At 48.1% G+C, this 20,601-nt stretch overlaps 1 protein-coding gene and 1 pseudogene across 2 annotated transcripts in view; both read left to right on the top strand.

The window, feature by feature from the left end:
• The window catches only part of LOC8039901 (catechol O-methyltransferase domain-containing protein 1), a 71,469-nt gene that overhangs the window by 310 nt on the left and 50,558 nt on the right, over positions 1-20,601 (top strand). The window lies entirely within an intron of this gene.
• LOC115326076 lies at positions 8,736-9,725 on the top strand (annotated as a pseudogene).

Raw genomic sequence — 20,601 nt, 5'->3', positions numbered from 1 at the left:
TAAAGCAGACAGATTACTTACTCGGCGGGATGTCTGCACGTTCGCACACGCGAAAGTACCAAGTTAATCGAGGGAAGTTAAAAATTTAATTCGAGAAACCGAATACATCGTACCCCTCGCCGATCTTCCCTCATGGGACACTCGCACGCACACACACAGCACACCTTGCCAGCACTTGCTTGCACTGCTTGCGTGCCGCTCTAGGCTGCTCTAGCATGGAGGTGTGGATAAATGAACGCCGGCTGGATGCATTGAGTCGGGCGGTGGGCTGCGCCACCTGTGTTGTGTTTGTACATAGATACTACTGATAGCGGCGGTACACGACCATTCAGCCACTTGATTTCACAGTGCTCTCTTCATTTTATTTTGAAATCTCATTTTATTTTTTGGTCCTTCGCTATTTCGGCTGGCTTCTAAAATAATTTTTTTTTAAACTCTTTTAACGGCCGTGAACGCCGTGAGTGGACTTTGAGGGAAACTAAAGACGTAGTACCATGGCCTCCGAGACCCCGGAGATCCCGAAGCGCGCGAGCGGCGCGCGAGCGCTTCTCCGACCGTCCCATAGGGTATTCGCTGGCGGCCATAGCTGTGTGCGCGATTGGCGAGCTCGTGCTGATGGCGAACTTCCACAGTTATTTTGCAACGTGCACTCCACACCGTCAAGGTTGCCGGTCTTAACAGCTTATTAACGTGAGCTCATTCTGAGCATGCGCTCTAAACAGCACCCACAAATATGGCATCCAGTGAATAGGCCCTATTCGTGCGAAAGGGCGCAATCAGAAAAAAAAAAAAAAAAGAAGGAGGCGGCTTTTCTCCGCGTGGAGGTGCCAGAGGTGCTCCCTAGAGCCACTAAATAAGCGTAGCTTATTTAGTGGCACTAGTGCTCCCAACCCAGTCATCGACAGCATGGGAGCATGGTGCGAGGCAGAAGGGTTAAGAAAAAGTCTTGTTACGTCGAGTTACTGCAACTTCTATTTACAAATTTTTGTGTATTGCGGCAGAACGGTGAAACAGCTGCTCTGGGGACTTAGATAGACAAGTTGTGATGCTTATTGAATTACTTAATTTGAGATATTCATCTGGACATTTGCGGCTAGCTCTACAAGCGCGCCTTTTGATACATTTGTCTGCAATCTGTAGCGCGTATAAAACTCCAGAAAAAAATTAGCTCCGTACATAAAAAAATTCGGATTTCCCTAAATAAAAATAATCATGCTGCATATATGTTTTTGTTCTTTATCGCCGCACGTTGTTTGGCGTAGCTTCTTGAGCCTGAGCACGAGGTTTTGCAAGTGACGTCACGCAAGGGAAGGACGGGGCCTCGCAGTACAGTGCCTCGCACCATACTGGTGGTTGACTTCACACCGCGCGGGTGCGCTTATCAAGGCGTAGGATGCCGCTAACATGCACCATATTTGCAACAAAAATACCGTGAAGTTAGAAAAACGTGCTGAGCTTACGATGATAACGTTTATTCAGTACGTGCGGAATTTTTCGTCACTGGTGCGATTGCGCTATACTCCGTTCCACATTATGTTGTACCGCAGCGAAGGCTAGAAGCGCGAGCTCATAACGTTGGCAGCTGTTTTTAGTGCACGAGAGCTTGTGCCGCCGAGATGTGCCCCAGAGTAAGGAGCTCGCGCTTGTAGCCTTTCCTGCGGTACACCATAAGGTGAGCAATAGTTTCGGAATTCCGCCGACAAAGTTTTGACGCGAAGGGCTGCCGTGTCGCCAAAAAAAGAAAAAAAGCTTAATTGCGCGCTTCATAATTTGACGAGCGGCTCTAGAAGTCGCTTGTAGAAAAATTGTTACGATTTTGCGAAATACTGGTAAGAGACAAGGATAAATTATAAATCAAATAACGGACAAGGCAACTCTCATTGTCTCAGGGTTTATATTATGATGTTTCGTAACCGGCTCGCCTGCATACTTTCGCGCCTTGCAATACCGGCTCGCGGACGGCACAAACCGATGACCCGGCGGCGGCGGCTCGGCGAGCTTGCACACGGGGGCCGCCGCCGACCGATCGCCGTCGGGACGGGCTCGCGGCGCGACACTCGCCCGGATTCGGCCGGGAGCCCCGAAGGTGCGTTCGAAGCGTGGAAACGGCGTTATGTAACGAAGGCCACGAACGAGCAAAAGCCGATGCAAAGGCGAGCGCGAACGTAAACAACGGTGGAAAAGTGCCGTCGTTCGCCGCTATGAAATGCGTCCCGCAAACTCGAAAATCCGCGGCCGCATCCCTTTCCTGCCGCTCGTACTTTCAACTTGACGGCTACTCTGTCTCGCGGGGCATGCCGACGAAACGATCGGACGATCGTCGGGATACGGGGTAATTGCTACAGCCGAGTGCGGCGCAGTTTACCATTGCTCTCGCTGCGAAGGGCCGTAAAGTCAACCACCAGCATGGTAGATAGCGGTGTTCGACGTCATCATGCGACGTATGTGCAAGGCATGTATATTGGGGAGGAGATCGAACAGGTCACGCCACTAGCGGCATGCTGCAGCTGTGTGGACAAAAACCTAATTTTATTGTTTGTTGTTGATCAGAGAAATCGAAGATGACGATTCAAAGGCCGCTCCTCGTGCGTCCAAAGCACTGGTCAAAGCGAAGCGCTCGTGCCCAGACGATGCTAGGTTGCTGTGTTAGTAAACACCGCGCTGTGTGGACAAGAAGCTCGATAAAACGCCCCCTATAGATCGATCTTCTGCCCAATAGTGAAGTCCGTGGTGACGTTCTCTTAATATTTTTAATATTTATTACGCAATTTTTGCGGGTCGTATCGCGGTGTCTGCTTCTACTAGAAGTACCTTAAAAGACAGTCTGCAGATATCAGCCACCACGATGTCCGTGGTTCAAATGCCGCGTGCCAATTGTCTCCTTGAAGTTTGAGCTCGTTGCCGTGCGGCATTCGAAGCTCAGATCTCGTGGTGACTCGCGTTTGAATCTGTTTACAGACTGTCGTTTGTATGATATTATAAGCTTTGGGGAAAAACTTATGATGGTGAGATACGGCCACCTCGCAATGCATGATTTCGCAGCACAGACCACCGTATCCCGCTATGCACATTTTGATGTAACTTAAATGCAAACAAACAATCGGATCTCAAGAAAAAGAACTCAGGTTTATTTATAAATTCCAACCTTATTCCAACCCAGGGGCGGATCCAGAACTCCGTTTCTTTTTTTTTTTTTTTTTGGGGGGGGGGGGGGGGGCGGAAAATTTGTAAAGATACTATTCTCCCATTCTTTCTTGTGCACCGGGGGGTCCACCCATGGCAAATTGCCCTCCGAGAAGGGGAGAGGGGGGGGGGGGGGGGGTCGACTTTATTTGGGGTGGGGGGGCGGTCAACCCCGTCGTCCCCCCTTGGATCCGCCCCTGTTCCAACCTGGTATATTTGCAGATTCCAACCCTTGAAGTTTTAGGTTAGACGCGCAGTATAATTTGCGATGCAATGGCTTCAAGCAGTTTCTTTCGATACACTACCCTGTCTGTCATAGTCATGCCTGTTTACCAGAAATGGCCGTACACACTTCTCTATTACAATCCTTGAATTTTTTTGTCTGCAGGCCTAGGCAGCTTGTTAAGAAAAATCATCCCGATTTTCCTTTCCTGTGAGTCTGTGACCAAACCCGCACGGAAAGGACGCAAAAACAAAAATGACAAGCAGCAGTAAACAAAACCACGTGTCACAGTTGTAAAGGAAGGGAAACGTCGCGACGGGTTTCGACAAAAGACGGAGTTCTAAATAAGCCACTCTCGCTGCGTACAACCGTTAAAAAAAAAGGGAGAAAAAAAAAAAAAAAAACGTTTTTTGCAGTGGTCTGCGAGAAATTGTTGAGGAAAAGTACCCCTCAGGGGAACATCTTCACCCATATTGGGGATGCAAGGATTTGTACGCACAGGTGGTTTACGCCGGCGAAGGTGTGCATTGTGTAGGCGCGTGTGTGTGCGTGTTGGTGGTGAGAAATGTTGGTATGATTGCGGCGCCAACATGCACGCACACACACGTGCTTTGTCATCTGTTTATCCCCCACTGTGGCTCCTCTCCCAACCCCCGAACAAAGCTTCCAAAGAACATGCCGCTAAAAAAAGAAAAAAAAAAAGTTATGGCCGGGTTGGCTCGCTTTGGCCCTCTTGCAGACTTGAATGCAAGGCCCCTGCCCGGTCCGGGCCCTTCATGAATGTAGCCGTGAAGCCCGAGCCCGGCCCGCGGGGCGGGCCGGCCCGTGGCCTGCGGTCTGGCCCGTACCAGTGCACATCTAAAGACCTTTTCATCCCCCTCCGCATGGGCGCTGCCATCTTGGAATCACGTGACGCGGCAGCCATTAGGTTGCTTCAACTTGCTGCTCCGCTCTCCCCTCCGCGCCTTGGCGGATGCGTTCTATTCGTGTTTTTCGTCGCGTTTCACCGCGCTTGCTTGCCTTACTTCGGAAACTGTAGTTCGATACGTCTGCTCGACGACTGCTGAGGTTTGTTTACTAATAGTGGCGGAACATTCTCAGTAAAAGCGCGTATATTTATATCGCGCATTTAGGATCGCAAGGCGTCAAGAATAGTCAGCACAAAGAGACTATCTGTATTTCCTGAAAGTATCGTTCTTTGTATCCATAATATATCGAAAACAGTTTCTTTTGATTATGTGAGGAAACTCGCGGAGGAGATAGACAACGAACGCTTAACTTGTATTTTATCTGAGGCTAAAAGTAAAGGTACGTCAACATCAGGAGATTTGTTTGTTCATAATATCACACCTACATGTGTAAGAGGTTCTCAATCTCTTTTTTTGCGACGTAGACATTCGGTTGGTCGGTTTACATATGAAGTTTAAGAAATTGTATACCATGGCTCGCTCCCATTTCGACAGTCATTTAAATGATTTATTGATTACATTTAGATAACCAGTGCCCTCCACTTAATTTACTTAACATAAAGGTTGGGACCTCCCGCGTAAGAAACTGCCACATACACTTAACAGTAGCGAGTTTTAGAATAGCGTGCACAAAGAAATAACGTTGTGTCTATTTGCGAATCCAAAACGTGGTTTGCTTTCGGCGCATGCGCAATAATGACGACGCTTTTTTTTTTTGCTTACGTTGTTTTATCTTTTGCCAGTATCTAAAATCCGCAATAATTGACCCCCCCCCCCCCCCCCAAATAAAAAGAAAAAAGAGCCGTCTGCATAACAGCGATTTGAGTCCAGGATTGTCGATGGCGAATAGAGGTTTACTTTTTGTGGCTGGCTACGCCGAAATTTATAAAGCGAATTTGTGCTAAGAAATAAATATTTGTTCACACAGGTCCATGAAGTGGTGCCTAGCGCTAGAATTCAGCCAAACTTTCCGAGGTATTTCTCCTCCTGCGCCCTTTAATTTTATTTGGCCAATTTTACGGAAGACAAATGCCAGAGTTAATTTGACGGGCCTGTCACTTATATCATATCCTCAGTAAGCAAATTTTCATATAAAAATATATTTTCTAGGGCAAATATCGCGAAATGCTGCTTATGAGTACTTGAGCAGGATTGATAATTTAAGAAATTTCCTACTCAGCCTGTCAAAACATGCTCGAGTACTAAATTAAAAAAAAGAGGCCGAGGCGATATTATTTGTTCATTTCAATTATCTGCGTCATTACACGAAGGGTTTTATTCTGCGAAGTTCACTAAAGGTTGGGTGCCCCGAAAACCAAACAGTGAGTTGTAAACTCGCGAGTTCATCTGTTCTGGCCGATTCAGAATATTGCTGATCAAGCTGTCGATATGCTTCCCCCCTTTACATTCACATGTTACTCTCTTCATTAGTTTGTTTTTCTGGAAACTGGTGTCATCGGGTACGGCCATACACGATGGTAATCTTCCCTGGACATCAGTCAGGCGTTTCGCAACCGACCATAATCAGATACATCAAAGGAGTTGGTAAAAAAAGCCCACAATTTAAGCTAAAATGCACCTCGTAGTCATCAAAGTGGCTCAATACTACTGTTTCATTAATTGTGTGCTAGCAGGAAAATAATAGTATCACAAAATTAAGCAAAAACAACGTAAAACAGCAACATAGCCGCGCTCACGTTGAAACCGAAACCAACCAAATTGAAGCAACCTAATGGCGCCGAGTGCGTCAGCGCCCTCTGTCCGCCGGTGAGGCAACTACTAAAATGAAAAGGTCTATAAATGCGACGCTGACGGCTCGCCCCTCTGTTATGACTGGGCAGACATCGCACCCTCGCGGCGAGCGACGGAGTCAGCGCAATTACACTCGTACTGCTGGGAAGCGGCTCAAATGGAACGGTAAAAGCCTTCGCGCGCGCGCCGCGCGCGCTTCGGGACATCGGAGGTCATGGTAGTACAAGCAGGCATTGTAATATGCAGGCATTGCAGTACGGAGGCATTACAATATTACACTGCGAAATGTAAAAAAAAAAAAGAAAAATCGTTTTGCCGGCAGTTGTTTTTGACCGCAAAAAGTACACGTACCAATATAATGACAGAATAGCACTCGCGCCTAAATCCCTAAACTCTTTTAATAAAATTCATGCGAGCGCGCGAGCCTAAGAAAACAACGAATTGGTCGTTAGTTGTTTATACAGCAGGAGTTTATACCCGTGCCACACGGGCAACGCGAATGCCATTTACAACGAATGACATTTGTGTGATCGGCGAATCAGCTCGCGATCTGTCGCCCGTGGAATGCGCTACGCCCGGAGTGTCGCGCGCTGATTGGCCGTCCGCGCAAATGTCATTAGTTGTAAATGGAATTTACCCGTGCCACACGGGCAACTCGGATGTCATTTACAACGAATGACATTTGAGCAGACGGCCAATCAGCGCGCGACACTCCGGGCGTAGCGCATTCCACGCGCGACAGATCGCGAGCTGATTCGCCGTGCCCGTGTGGCAAGGAGTCTGCCAGAACATGGCGACATTGTTACCCAATGTAGATAGGCAATTTAGCCAGTGCAGTACGACTGCTAAACGTGCACGACCGTATGCACGCCGGTACGATGCTCATCCAGATCGAAACGGGCCGGGGTGGGGATTGAATCCAGCGCGCGAGCCGCAAGCCGCGAGTGAGCGCTATAAGTACGATATATGCCAAAGATAAGAAAGCCGAAGTGCTTTCCGTCGCCACTAAAAAAAGTCTACCAGATTAGACACGAGTACGGCGTCAGCGTTCGGCTAGGAGTCGCATCCTCACTGATTGGACACGATTCCTAGCCGAATGCTGATGCCGTGTCCAATCTCTAGCCTATGGTGACATTCTTTAGGGACACAGGTAGGGTTGCCACCTTTCCTCAAGGAAAAAAACGACTATTTCGGCGGGTGGCAGGGGGGCGTTGTTATGCGAGAGTGAGCTCGTAAAAAGAAAGACACACAAGTTTCCCAAATTGAAATTCATTGACATAGATCTATTAATACATCATAGCACATGTAAGCACACGAATACACAACACTGAACTCAGACACATACATAGATGTATACCATTTATTCAAAAATCAAAATTAAAGCTAAAAAAAAAAAAAAAAATCTCGCACACTCATCTTGTGCAGCAGGTGGAGAACCGATTATTGTTGCTTACCATAAAAATGGCTGCGAAATAAATAACGCTTTAAGTAAAAATGGCTTTACGACACTGAGCATGATACTCGGCGAGCAGATTTCCTGCGTAAATCTATTTATTGTCAAAAATTGCTGATTTTGGTTGTTTTGGCAGTGAACGCGGTTATAGATCACGAGTACTGGCACGAGCTTATGGCTTGAAAGTTTATGGTCACTCGTGAATTCGTGCAACGCGAGCATGTTTTCATACCTCTCAAATCATGAATTGCCAAAGGAAATTGTGTCCTCGAATTCTAAGTGTTGTCTTGCTCGCCATTCTCTGATCTCTTTCGCTAAATCGCAGACTCTATACGTGTTACAGTGAATCGCAAACGCGCCGGCTTTTTGCCAAAATGATGTCGTCTTTGCGGCTAAGTGAACAATTTCAGGGACGCAGGACATTGTGTACGAATTAGCTTAAAAATAGACAATGTTGAATATATTGTATAGAAGCAGGCATACCGGCACAGACGACCGACAGATGTGGAAAACCTGCAGAGTTAGAGACATTTACAAAAAGGGACGGCAAGGTTCGGGCATGCAGGATTGTGCTGCCCAGTGGGTAAGAGCTTCGCCGTCCTTTGAGCATCTGCTCATTTCGGGAGGAGTTTGTTGAAAAACATTGTCTATAGAAGACGAGGAAGAGGTAGGTAGATCTACGACGAAAAAGAAGGGACGATGACGGCTGAGGCGCTCCTTCTGCAAACGGAACCATAATGTAAATAATGTAGATATATAACCTTTTCCTGTTCAAACTGACTCGCAACAATTGTTCCCCTAATGTAACGCAAAATCATGGTGCTGTCTGTCATTCTCTGAACTGTTCGACGGCTGTTTGCTTTCGCAGTCTCTGACATTCTCTCGCGATGACACCGAAGAAGAAAGGGCCCTTCTTTCTCATGAAGGAAATCCAGAACAACACTGTATTCAGAACCAACTCCAGCAACAAAACAAACCGTGCTTGATGGAAGACGGTCGCGTCGGGGCGAGCCTCGTGCGGGGGAATATGCCGGCTGAAGAACGCGCTGTGTACGAGAACATGGCGAGGGACTACAGGGAGCGGGGTCGAGGTTCCCTGTACAACAAGCTCACGTCTGATGGCCGTCCCATCGCGGTTTTAAAGGAAGAGCAGGAGATGCTGTCCTTCCTGCGCCTGTCGCCCGACGACCAGAGCCTGCCACCCTTTTTCTGCACCCCGGATCACATGGCCCAGGCCGAGGGGTGCCTCCGCTGGCTGGAAGAGCGGTCTTGTATCCCGATGGACTTCCCCGTGTGGAACGTGCAGACACTTCTGCTGAAGCTGCGGACCGTGGCCGGGAAGCCCATCTAGCTCCAACGCGGAGGCTCAGGACATCCTGGACTGCGCCTTTTTCGACCAGGAGGTCAAGTCGCTGTGTGCCTTCCGTGCCGAATTTGAGAACAAGAACTGTGCTATTGGCGAAAGCAGGCGCCTGGCATACAAGCTCTCCAATGCCCTTTTGAAGGCTAACAAGGTTGACATGAGCATCGAGTACAGGCACTTGCATCCCAAGAATGATCCAGACCTGCCTTTTGAGGTGCCTCAACTGAACTTGAAACCGTTCCGCCCAGTGAACAGGCAGTACCATCCGTCCCCCAGTGTCGACCAGCTGTCCGTCCCCGTCTCTGCCACGACTACGCTCCCCAGGGAAACGAGGCGCGTTGAAGACTATTACGGAGAGCAGAACGGGCCCGCTGCTGTGCTACAAGACACCTTTGGTGGGCGGACAAGAGCGCACCATGGGAGAGGAGGACTTTCCCGCCCTGAAGGATTCCATGAGGACTCCCGCCTGGGGCAGGCCCAATAAGGTCGGCGACGTCGGGTGCAGGCCGAAAGGCGGCTAGTCAAACGACCCGGCGGCTGCGAGAGACTCTGACGGGCGCCCCTCGAGGCCGCCCCAGCAGCCTCGCCTGGCGGCGCAGTTCCTGGTGCCTTTCGACCGCGCCCCGATCCTGGGCAGGGGCACCGAACATGGGCGTGCCGGAGCAGGAGCCGCGGGTCAAGATGCCGCGGCTTCCCAGGACGCAGCCCAACGAGCAGCAGCTCAGCGAGCCCCCGATGAGCCTCCTGGCAGGCAGGGGCGGTAATGGAAGAGGATCCATGTAGGAGTCTTCTCTAGAGCTGCAAGCAACAGTCATTGGACCTTTTTATTAAATCTCTGTATCTGAGCACTCTCATTACAAGTCACACTAATTCATGTTTCCAGTTGTGTATTTGAGGGACAGGTGTTGCCAGTTTTTCAACCATTGCATCGAAGAATTCCTGTGATACCAAGGTGGTGTTTTCAAATGAGATGAATGTTAAATAAAAATACATTTTTGATCCCCGAAAACAACAACAACAACAACAAACAAACATGATTATGCTTTACATTAGGGGAACAATTGTTGCAAGTTAGTTTGAACAAGAAAAGGTTTTATATACATTATATACATGATGGTTCCGTTTGCTGAAGGAGCGCCGTAGCCGCCATCGTCTCTTCTTTTTCGTCGTCAATCTATACCTCTGCCTCGTCTTCTATAGACGATGTTTTTCAACAAGCTCCCCCTCCCCTCCCCTCCACTGCCCTCCCCCCCCCCCCCCCCCCCCTCTCATTCTTACAATTCCAGCGGGCCTAATAACTGTATCGGACGGTGGAACTCTCCTCCACTAGGCAGCACAATCCTGCATGTTCGAACCTTGCCGTCCCTTCCTGGGAATGTCTCTTCAACTCTGCAGGTTTTCCACATCTGCCGTGGTAGTCGGTCGTCTTTATCGGGATGTCCGCTTCCATATAATACGTTCAACACACTCCCCCGCCAAAAGAAGAGCAAATTAATGTGTCATCGCTGTCAATTTGAATGTTGGAAGAAAATGTTTTTATTATTCATTTGGGTCTGGTTGGCGTTCTGTAATCCGGAGAGAAGCGTCGGTAGCCCGAAGACGATCTCTTCGTCATTTATGTCGTGTTGCACGTCATATCTATCATTCTCGTGGCATCCGTATGCGAACTCTTCTTTTGCGTGATTTGGCCAGCAAGTCGTCCATCCGCTGTTCCAGTGGAACTTCAAGTGAACTGAATAACCTCGTGTAGCCGATCCACGAGCTGGAGACAAAACACAAAGTGTGCGATAAGCCCTTTTTCTAGTTTCCTTTGGAACTCTCGTTTGTCGCTGATGTATTCCAATTTTTCGTCTTGATCTACGTTTTTTGTTCGGTCCGTCTTGTCTATAAGATTGTTTCTTGCGCTAAATAGTTTGCCTGAATCGATGTTTTCTTATATGGTTAGTTACATTGTTACATTCTCGTTTGTTCCTTTCTTCTACTTCTGACTCGCTTTTTCAGTCTTGTCGATTCATCGCTTTCGTGTTTTGTGTGAAAATCTCCATATGAACCTGCTTGTCATTTTGTTTCTGCACCAGTTATGGCTTGCTTGTCGGTCATCATGTGGACTGTTGCCTTTGGGAAGGTCTCTTGCTCGGGGTGGTAATTCAGTGGCAAATAAGTGGTTTTTTGGTCCAATCGGTGCGTGTACGTGTTTCGTGTGCTGGTCTGATCGCTGTTATCTGAAGAGACAATTGTCGACGTGGCTGGTAGACCCTTGGAGAGTCCAACCGAGGATGGTTCGACGGCCATCAATCCTGTTTTCAGACATTCACGCTTCCATACGTCCCAGTAGTGGTCGGCTCCGATTAGCAGGCTGATTCCGTTTTCACATTCGTTGTTGTTGAGAGACGTATCAGCAACCAGAATGTCTTCTGGTATGTCCCGCGTGACGTCTGGTGGTGTACGAATGATATCAGCACAGATCTGTGGGACTTAGGGCTTCAATTCCTACGCTTTTTCAATTGAATTGGTTGCGCAGCCATAGCTTCATGCACTCTTCGACACTTCCTTGAGGCTTTTGCAGCGCCTTCTCCAAAGGTGAATATCGTTAAGTCCTCTTCTTCCAAAACGTTCGGGTGAAGTTTCTCGGAGATGTCTCGTCTCAGAAAAAAAGGGCGTTGGCTTCCGCCATCGATGAGGAGCCGGACAAGCACACGGTTTTGTTCGCCTTGTGCCCATGCTTTTGCCGTTTGTAGAAGGACTTGGCTCGGCCCTCTATTCTTGGTATTCCTTACCCTTAGAGAGTACTGCAGCACCGTTTCGTTAGGGTCTTCCTCCTCATTTGTACTGGATTTTTTGTGCGGACTTTTGTTTCCTAGAGCATTGTAGCTTGGGCCGCACACTGCCGTGGCATATGCCTTTTAGAACATTGTGCACACTTTAGCCACCTTGCGCCTCTGCAATCCTTTGTACGGTGGTTTTGCTTCGTGCACCGAAAGCATCGACTGTTCTTTTTCAGCATTTCTTTTTTCTCTTCCAATGGCATTGGTATAAAACAGTTGGCAGCTAGGTGGTCATAGGATCCACAGAACAGGCACTGTTCCTCTTCTTTGTAAGTTCCTGTAGCAAACATAGCTGCCGAAAGCGGGTGTTGTGTCTGTCGGTCTCTTCCTCCAGGAGTAGCTCTATCCGAATTGGCAGTTGGTTTTCTTTGATTTCTACGCTGAGTCCGCTCTCGGCTTTCAATTTCAGTTTTCAGGAAGCCCAAGAATCGTTTTAGCTCATTGCCTTTGTTTGTTGATGTTGCTGTTGTTTTTCGATGATATTCCAGTTCAAGATCTGATGGCACGGTTTTTCGCAGAACCGCTAGGAGGATTGGTCCATATGTGGTTGAACATACACCAAGTGCCTCAAGACTTCGAACTCCAGACTCAACTTCGTCGTATAATAACCTGAGCTTCTCGACGTTTGAGATTGGCGCTTATTGTTTTTACTGTCAGCAACCGTGCCAGGTGCTCTTCTATGATGAGTTGTTTTTCCCGAATCTTGTTTTCAGAATACGCAGTGCAACTGCGTAACCCTCAGACGTTAGTTGAAAACCGTCGATTCGGCCGCAGCAGCTTTGCTTGTAAGGTAGCTCTTCAAGTATTTGACCTTGTCAATTGCCGAGAGAGACATATTTTTGTGAATCGTAACGTCAAACTGGTCCCAGAAGCCCTGCCGCGAATATCTACGGAAAATTTAACGATTTCTAATTTCGGATGCTTTACTGTTGCGTGGGTCTGACTTGCATAGAGCTGTTGTCCTGATCTACCAACTTGTGTTGAGATCTCCGACGTTCTGTTGATCGTTCGCTCTTTCTCTCTGAATCTCTGAATATCCTTTGTTTTCGTTGCGCTAATTCTTTCGGTGTAGCCTTCAGCGGTTTTCATCTCCTGTTCGAGCGTATTATCAGTGATGGCTCTCTCAATATGGTCGTTAATTTCCTTCAGTGCAGCTTCTTTGATTGTCAAGTTGTTAAGTTTTTATTCCAGCTCACCGATGGGGTTTGGTTCCATGGCTAGAAGAGCGACGGTTTTGATAATGATTTTGGTGGCCAATGACCGAACCATTGCTCTTCGTCTTTTGAGTTGATCGATAGCTGCTGGCGTTAGGGGATCCATTTCCGTTGCGGTAAGTTCCTTGGACGATTGTCAGGCCTTACAATGGATGTTCTGAGTCTTTTCTTGTTTGTCCTTGGCTCAGCTATTCCCGGGTTTTGGCACCATGGTTTTGGTTTACATTAGGAGAACAATTGTTGCGAGTTAGTTTGAACAAGAAAAGGTTTTGTAGGAACATTTGACACCGAGAAAGAAGAAGCAGAAGATTCACGAGACACCCCTCGTGGAGGAGCCTTTTTCGATCGATTACCCGTGAACCCTCGATGGGCAGCCTTTGATAGATGTATATACATAAATAAAATGGGGGGTAAAGGCTTATCTCTCATGTGGTGACCCGGACGTGACCTCCTACGCCTCCAGCACCGTCAGACCGCCCCGCCGCAGTATCCCGACCTCCACTCCTGAGGTCTCAGAACTCTGGGCGCCTGAGGTCTTGCAGACCGCACAGTACGACATGGCTGAAGGCGACCAATTCAACACCAGGACGAGTTAACCCGTCGGTTAACTCAACAACTCGCTTCAGTCACCCGACGGGTTCCGGCGTTCTGGCCGCGGACCCGGAACTTTGGTTTGCTCTGATCGAGCAAGAATTCGCTCGCCGGAACATCACTTTTCAGACGACGAAACTCCGAGAAGTTGTTACGTCACTGTCTTCAACCGAGGCCTCGGAGGTACTTGACATAGTAATTTGACATAGTAACCCCCCGCCCAAGATCCCTACAATCATCTAAAGAATGAGTTGATCCGTCGAACAATCGCTTCAGAGCAGCGCCGGCTGCAGCAGCTACTCACGATTCAGGAACTCGGTGACAGAAAACCTTCCCAACTCCTTCGTCGTATGAAACAACTTTTGGGAAGCGAGGCCTCAGTCATGGACACTTCGATCCTACGTCAACTTTTTCTGCAGCGGTTGCCGTCCAATGTGCGCATGATTTTAACCACTTCTGACAATATTTGCATCGATGACCTTTCCGAATTAACTGACAAGCTCCTTGATGTAGCGCCCCACAACATGCAAGCTGTCCAGTCCACCAGCGACCGGCCGCCGCCGCGGCCCTCCCCCTCGTGTCCGACTCAGGCACCTACAAGAAAACGTCGCGATGCTGGTGGACCAGGTGGCTGCCATAGGACAGCGTTACTCACATGCGCCTGAGCCACCCCGAGCAAAGCGCCTTCCTTCACCTAGTCCATCGAGGCAACATCAGCTCTGCTGGTACCACAAAAAGTTTGGAGCCCAAGCGCACCACCCCTCCACTCCCACTAGAAGGTCGTCTAGTAGGAGCGGAGCACCACCTACTAATGGTGACCGGTCAAGTGCTCAAGCCAACAGGTCACCTCTTTTTCCTCGTGGAAAAACACACCAAGGTACAATATTTGGTTGACAGGGGAGCACAAGTCAGCGTATACCATGTTCCCCCAACAGAACGCGTCTAAAAACAACACATCAAATCTTCAAGCAGTCAACGGGTCCAGCATTACGGTCAAAAGTCGCTTACACTTGATTTCGGGTTTCCCCGTATTTCCCGATGGGTTTTTCTTGTGGCTGATGTTAATCACCCTATCTTGGGGGCGGATTTCCTGTCCTTCTTCAGACTCTGGGTGGACATTCGAAACTCACGACTCTTTGATCCCACGACACGTCTCACTGCTGCAGGAATAGTCACTGCACTACCTCCGCCCAACATTCCCACCATCTCCGAACAACATCTACAACAAACTTCTAGACAAATTTCCTGATCTCACTGGACCGTGCAACGTGATGCGTCCTCTAAAGCTCGACGTTACTCATCACACTGTCACAATCGGACCACCGATCCACACTCGCGCTCGTCGATTAGCTCAACCAGAACGACTAAAAATTGTGAGGCAGGAGTTTGACCATATGCTGGAGCTGGGAATTATACGGCCGTCGAAAAACTCTTGGTCCTCGCCGCTACAGATGGTGCCTAAAACCACACCCGGCGATTGACGCTCATGCGGGGATTATAGGGCTTTGAATAACGTCACAATGGCCGATAAATATCCCATACCTCACATTTAAGATTTTCCCCATCTTCATGGCACAACTATTTTCTCAAAAATTGCTTTGATCAAGGCATATCATCAAATCCTTGTGGTGTTCAATGACGTCTCAAAGACGGCAATAATCTCACCTTTCGGCCTGTACGAGTATGAGTTCGTCCGAATGCCTTTTGGGCTTCGAAATGCCGCACAGACGTTTTAGCGCTTTATTGACCAAGCCACACGGGGATTAGATTTTTGCTTTGCGTACTTAGACGATCTTCTAGTAGCAAGCAAGACGCAAGAAAAACACGTCGAGCATTTTCGTCTCCTTCTCACACGCTTAACAGACAATGGTCTCGTCATTAATCCTGTGAAATGCTCATTCGGCGTCTCCGAATTGACGTTCTTGGGGCGCCACCTTAGTAGTTGCGGAGTAACACCACTGCCTGACAAGGTTGAGGCGATTGTCAATTTCCCGAGACCAACCACCATCAAACAGCTGCGAGAATTTCTCGGCCTGATCAACTTCTTTAGACTCTTCCTCCCTCAATGCGCCACAACAACTCAACCGCTTACCGATATATTGTATACAAAGCACAATCGGAAAGAAGAGATCAATTGGACAGAGGACAGAGCGCATGCATTTGAGAAAATCAAAACTGATCTATCCAACGATACAATGCTCCACCACCCAGTACCGAACGCCCCAACACGCATCATGACTGATGCGTCCGAGGAAGGGGTCGGAGCGGTCCTACAACAACAGTTTGAGCAACACTGGCAACCCCTTTAGTTTTTGTCTAAAAACTTACGTCCAAACGAACAGAAATACAGCGCCTTTGGGCGAGAGCTCCTAGCTATTTATCTAGCCATCAAGCATTTGAGATACTTTTTTGAGGGTCGCATTATCCGACCTAACGCACTTGACGCCCGCCAGTCAGCACGCCACATGATCTAAAGAGGTGGTCGAATCTAACCTGGCGCCAGCCCGTCAGGAGGTCACATACTTTAAAAAGTTACCCCAATCCGGCATGGCGCCAGCCAATCACACTCTAAAAAAAGCCCGTGCGTCCATTTTCCCGCACAACACTCGGAGAGCCAATCACGGCAACTTACGGAGGCAGCTCAGCGAATGACGATGCCGAAACTTATGTTTAGACCAAATACGCACTCTGAGTTGTGACATTAAGCAATGCAAAACGTCACGCTTGCATTGCTTAATGCAACAACTCAGACTGCGTTTTTTGGTCTAAACATATGTTTCGGCACCGTCATTCGCTGAGCTACCTCCGTAAGTTGCGATTATTGGCTCTCCGAGTGCTGTGCGGGAAAGCACACGCACGGGCATTTTCTATAAAGTGCAATACGACACGTGCTTAAAAAAATGGCCGAATGCGGCCCGGTTTCAGCGAATGACAGCATCACGTAACTCACGTTAATTCACGGGACGCCTAAATTGTTTGGCGGCTAATCGGATGCGGCGCCACACACAGTGGGTAACAAAATGGCCGACGCAGCTTTCGAATCCGATCATGCTGAATATGCGTGCCAATGGCAATCTTGGGCTTTCCGACAAGTTCTACGACACGTCAGCCGTTCTGTCCTTTGCATGCCATGTCCCTCCTGCCTTTTTTCTGACGGGGCGTACGTAACGTCGGACGTTTTCTCCCCGTTCAAACACAGTTTCAACCTAAAAAAAAAAAAAAAAAAAAAAAAAAAAAAATTAACGCCCAGCACAATGGTGATGGCATTTTTTGTACTACCCGATTCCGACAGCGCGCGCTCGCAGGGGAACTACAAAGAAATCGCCAAAAACAAAATGCCACCGCAGCACAGTTGACGCCAATGGCACGTGCAGGGGGACGCTCTTTGACGCGCTCCTGAAAATGAATTTCATCACCCCAAGGAAAGCGCACATGAAGGCGCTTTGTTTGTAGTTCACCTCAAAGTTGGAAGTTGTAAATAGAATACTAACGTATTTCTACAATCATTCGTCCCCAAAACTCCTTTGGAATGGGAACACCGTCCGACTTCCGTAATTTATATTGTTGATACCCAAATGTTCAGAAATGCTATAAACATTATTTACTGTCCTGAGCTGCCATGATACGTTATGCCCTTTTGTTTCTTTTTGTGTGTTATTTTGTTACTTCCACTCCCCTCTTTAATGCCGATTGGCCCTGAGGGTATTTAAATAAATAAATAAATAAATAGGGCAGACATTTCCAGGGGAAAAAAACCGCTGGATAACTTTTAATCCAGACGTTGGTCAGCCTTTTTTTTATATCACGGTCGACTCTTAAGTTCAAGTCATTTTAATTCGTTTAGGTTCTTATGTAAGCATATGGCCATTCCGATCATCTCCCCATTCTGTCTCCTCTTTGTCTCCGCATCCCTGCAAAACGAAGAATACGCCGTTACACGCGTGACTAACCTTGATTATTAAGTCTTTATATTTCCGCTTTATTAATTTTGCTTTGAAGTAAACACAATATAAATGCATATGGCTTTAGGCTGCCTCCGTTTAGAAAGTACATGATTAAAAAAACTCGCAATTTGCTCTTTTTTGTCAGGATTTGTAAAGAAGCCCATTTTAGCGTCTCTCTCAACGCCCATGTCGAATATAGCAAAGCTCACTGGAAATCAAGCAGTTCAAATATTTGGCTGTGTATTTAAAATATTTTAAGCCGTAAACATTGTTTGACTTCAATTCCAAGAGAAAGCGTAGTTCCTGAAAAATCTCGCCGGTTCGCTCCTTCGGAGAAAGATTTTGTTGAAGTGGCCAGCTTCAGCGCCTCCTATATCAACAACTGAAGCGAGTCCTGCGAAATTCCCAGGCAAACATTTAGTACACCTATTTGGGTACATACACTGTTAGAAAGTCCCGTGTATTTAGCGAATATTTGGGGTGAAAAACACGCTATTTACATAAATTACCATACATTTACACGTTGAGTAACGGATAATTCGTTCAAAAATCATGCGAGGTTGTGAAAAACGTGTTTTAGTTCGGTCATACACGCATAACCGTGTAGCCGACCTCGAAAACACGCATCACCCCCGACGACGACCGCAGCACTGCCGGCTATCGAAGCACCGGAATGCTTGGGGACACACCTAGAAAGGACCGTCGAGACAAATGCCCCGGAAAGAAAATTGTCTCGGAGACAGATATGCACCAAAAGCAATTACGCCATGTCGCGGGACGTGGCGAACCCCGCGCTTACCGCGCTCGCTGCCAACGTTACTAGAACACTCAGTTGGGAAACTCGCCGTCGAAACCTGGGCCGCTGGCGTCCACTGAGACCGAGCTAAATACGACAACAGCGCCATTCTTTAACATTTGTCTGTACTGTGGTCACCTTGACCTTTTATAAAGCACGTTTTTGCGTAAAAACAAGCGGAAAAGACTCTTTTTGTATGAAATTTGTTGGAGTTTAGTACAAAATGAAGGGCGCGTGATGTTTTTATAATCTTTAGTTTGCAAGGGTTTGCGGCACGATTAATATTGTTTTTATACAACCATGCCTCAGCGGTCCTTTCAGATAGCGCGTCCCGACCTAGGTGCATTTTAACTTCGGTAGAACGTCGCGGCGCGTCAGCTGGGGAGAAGGGGGTGGCACCCTGTAACCTCTTCCGCTGTATCTGTTTCGGCACCAAAATGGCCGATGAAAGCCAAAATTAAAGTAATATGCAGTTCCTCGAGTGGCCGCTGCGGGAGAAATGGCGGCGTTATGTTCGCCATTAGCTCGGTTCTTGTGGACAGGTTGGGGCCACTTTTTCAGAGCAGTCTCTATGGCAGTTTCCCAACTGAGTGGTTCTAGTAGCGTTGCTCGCTGCCATTCCTGCCATGCCTGCCATTGACTGGTCGATGGCAATGCGGCTTCCCTCATGACATCCATGTTTGTATTTATTTTAGGGGTCTTGATAATAGTTTCTTATATACCACAAATAAAGTTATGGGCCTAATTGCTCGTTCTAAACAGTTAAAATGGATATAAAAAGCGTGCCCTCGATCTGAACACGTGATATTGCAGTTGGTTTCGTCTTGGCTTCAACCCTTCAACTGCAAGCGAAGGTGCCGCCACTTCTTACGCACCCTCCTCAGATCGTACGGCGCTCCGTGGTGGCCGCCGTGTTAAAAATGTATACCAGTTGCTGCATCTGTAGGTGGCAGAGAAAATCTGGCCACGGCGCAACGAAGATGTACGCTGGAAGCTAGAGCCGGTTTGCTTTCGTTACTTTTGTTTGGTCGGTAAAAACCTTACACCTGGCAACAACGCACGTTTAGCATGGCTCCGGTATTGTTTTGGTGTGTCGGGACGCTAGAAACGCGTAGGTTTGCAAGCAGATGTTGCGAAGGCGGGACCGGAGAAGTGCCCCTGTGATGTTCCGAGAAGACGGAAAGTATCAATCGTAATCGTCGAGTGTGCTTTGAAAGCGAAGGGAGCCACAGGGTCCACTATACTTCGTTTCAGCTTCGGTCCGAGCGCTGCCTATGTTATGAGCCGAAGGGCCAATAAAACAGCGAAAGAGGCACAACGTCATGGCGTGCTCTCTGCAGTTGATAGGACCAGCCGGTACTCGCCGTCTCTCTTGGCGCACTCCCCTGCCGGCTAGTCCTATCCAGCGCAGAGAGCACGCCATGACGCTGCGCTTTTTGCGCTCTTCGATTGGCCCTTCGGCTCACAACATCGGCCGCGCTCGGACCGAAGCTGAAACGAAGTATAGTGCGCAACCACAAGCCAGAGGTTCACGACAGCGCAGCGTTGACTTCGGCGATCTTGTTTTGTTTGGTGCAACACGGCGATGCGAAAAAGAGCTGAAACGTCCGTCGTGTCCGGTGCGGTGCTTTGTATTCCGGGTCTGTTTGAACCGCGCTTTTAACAGGGAGCGAAAATTGGTTGTTGCGGGGTGGGAATTCACGGGTTCAGTCCCGTCGTCGTCAGCTGATCCGGTCCAGCTGATACGGGAGGACGCAGCGAGCGTTTTTATAAGTAATTTTTTTTTCGTTCCGTTTCAAACTGTGGAAGTATCCCGACACATACCGTGAGTAAGAAGCAGCGGGCGTTTTCAACAAAATTACGTCGTTTTAATTGAATGATGGACTCCGGATTGTTGTCCTAAATCTGCCGTTTTTATGCCTCGTGTTGGACTGCGTTTGCACAGCGACGCACACCGCTCGAGTAGATGATTCGGTCCTGCAACGAGTTTGTTGCGCGCATCATGCGGCGTGAATAAATTAGGGCAAGGTTTCCTACCTGCCCACAGATGCATGTACTGAGACCATTTTTTACGTAGTGAACGTAGTGCTTTTTCTTTATTTTGGGAAAAGGAGTTGGTGCATTTAATATGGTACAATTACTTAAGAGTTCAGAAATTGGAGAACGAGCAAGCTTTCCCAACTGTGTCTCTCTCCGGCACTGCCCTGTTTCAGTTTCAGTAGGCATATCTACTAGCAGGTACAAACTGCTCTAAAGCAGATAAAAAACTGGAAGCTTAGGACGGTGCGG

This window comes from Ixodes scapularis, unplaced genomic scaffold (assembly GCF_016920785.2).
Source record: "Ixodes scapularis isolate PalLabHiFi unplaced genomic scaffold, ASM1692078v2 PGA_scaffold9__187_contigs__length_104089568, whole genome shotgun sequence".
NCBI lineage: Eukaryota > Metazoa > Arthropoda > Arachnida > Ixodida > Ixodidae > Ixodes > Ixodes scapularis.
Note: the sequence above shows the minus strand (reverse complement) of the source record. Positions and strands in the feature narration are given on the sequence as shown.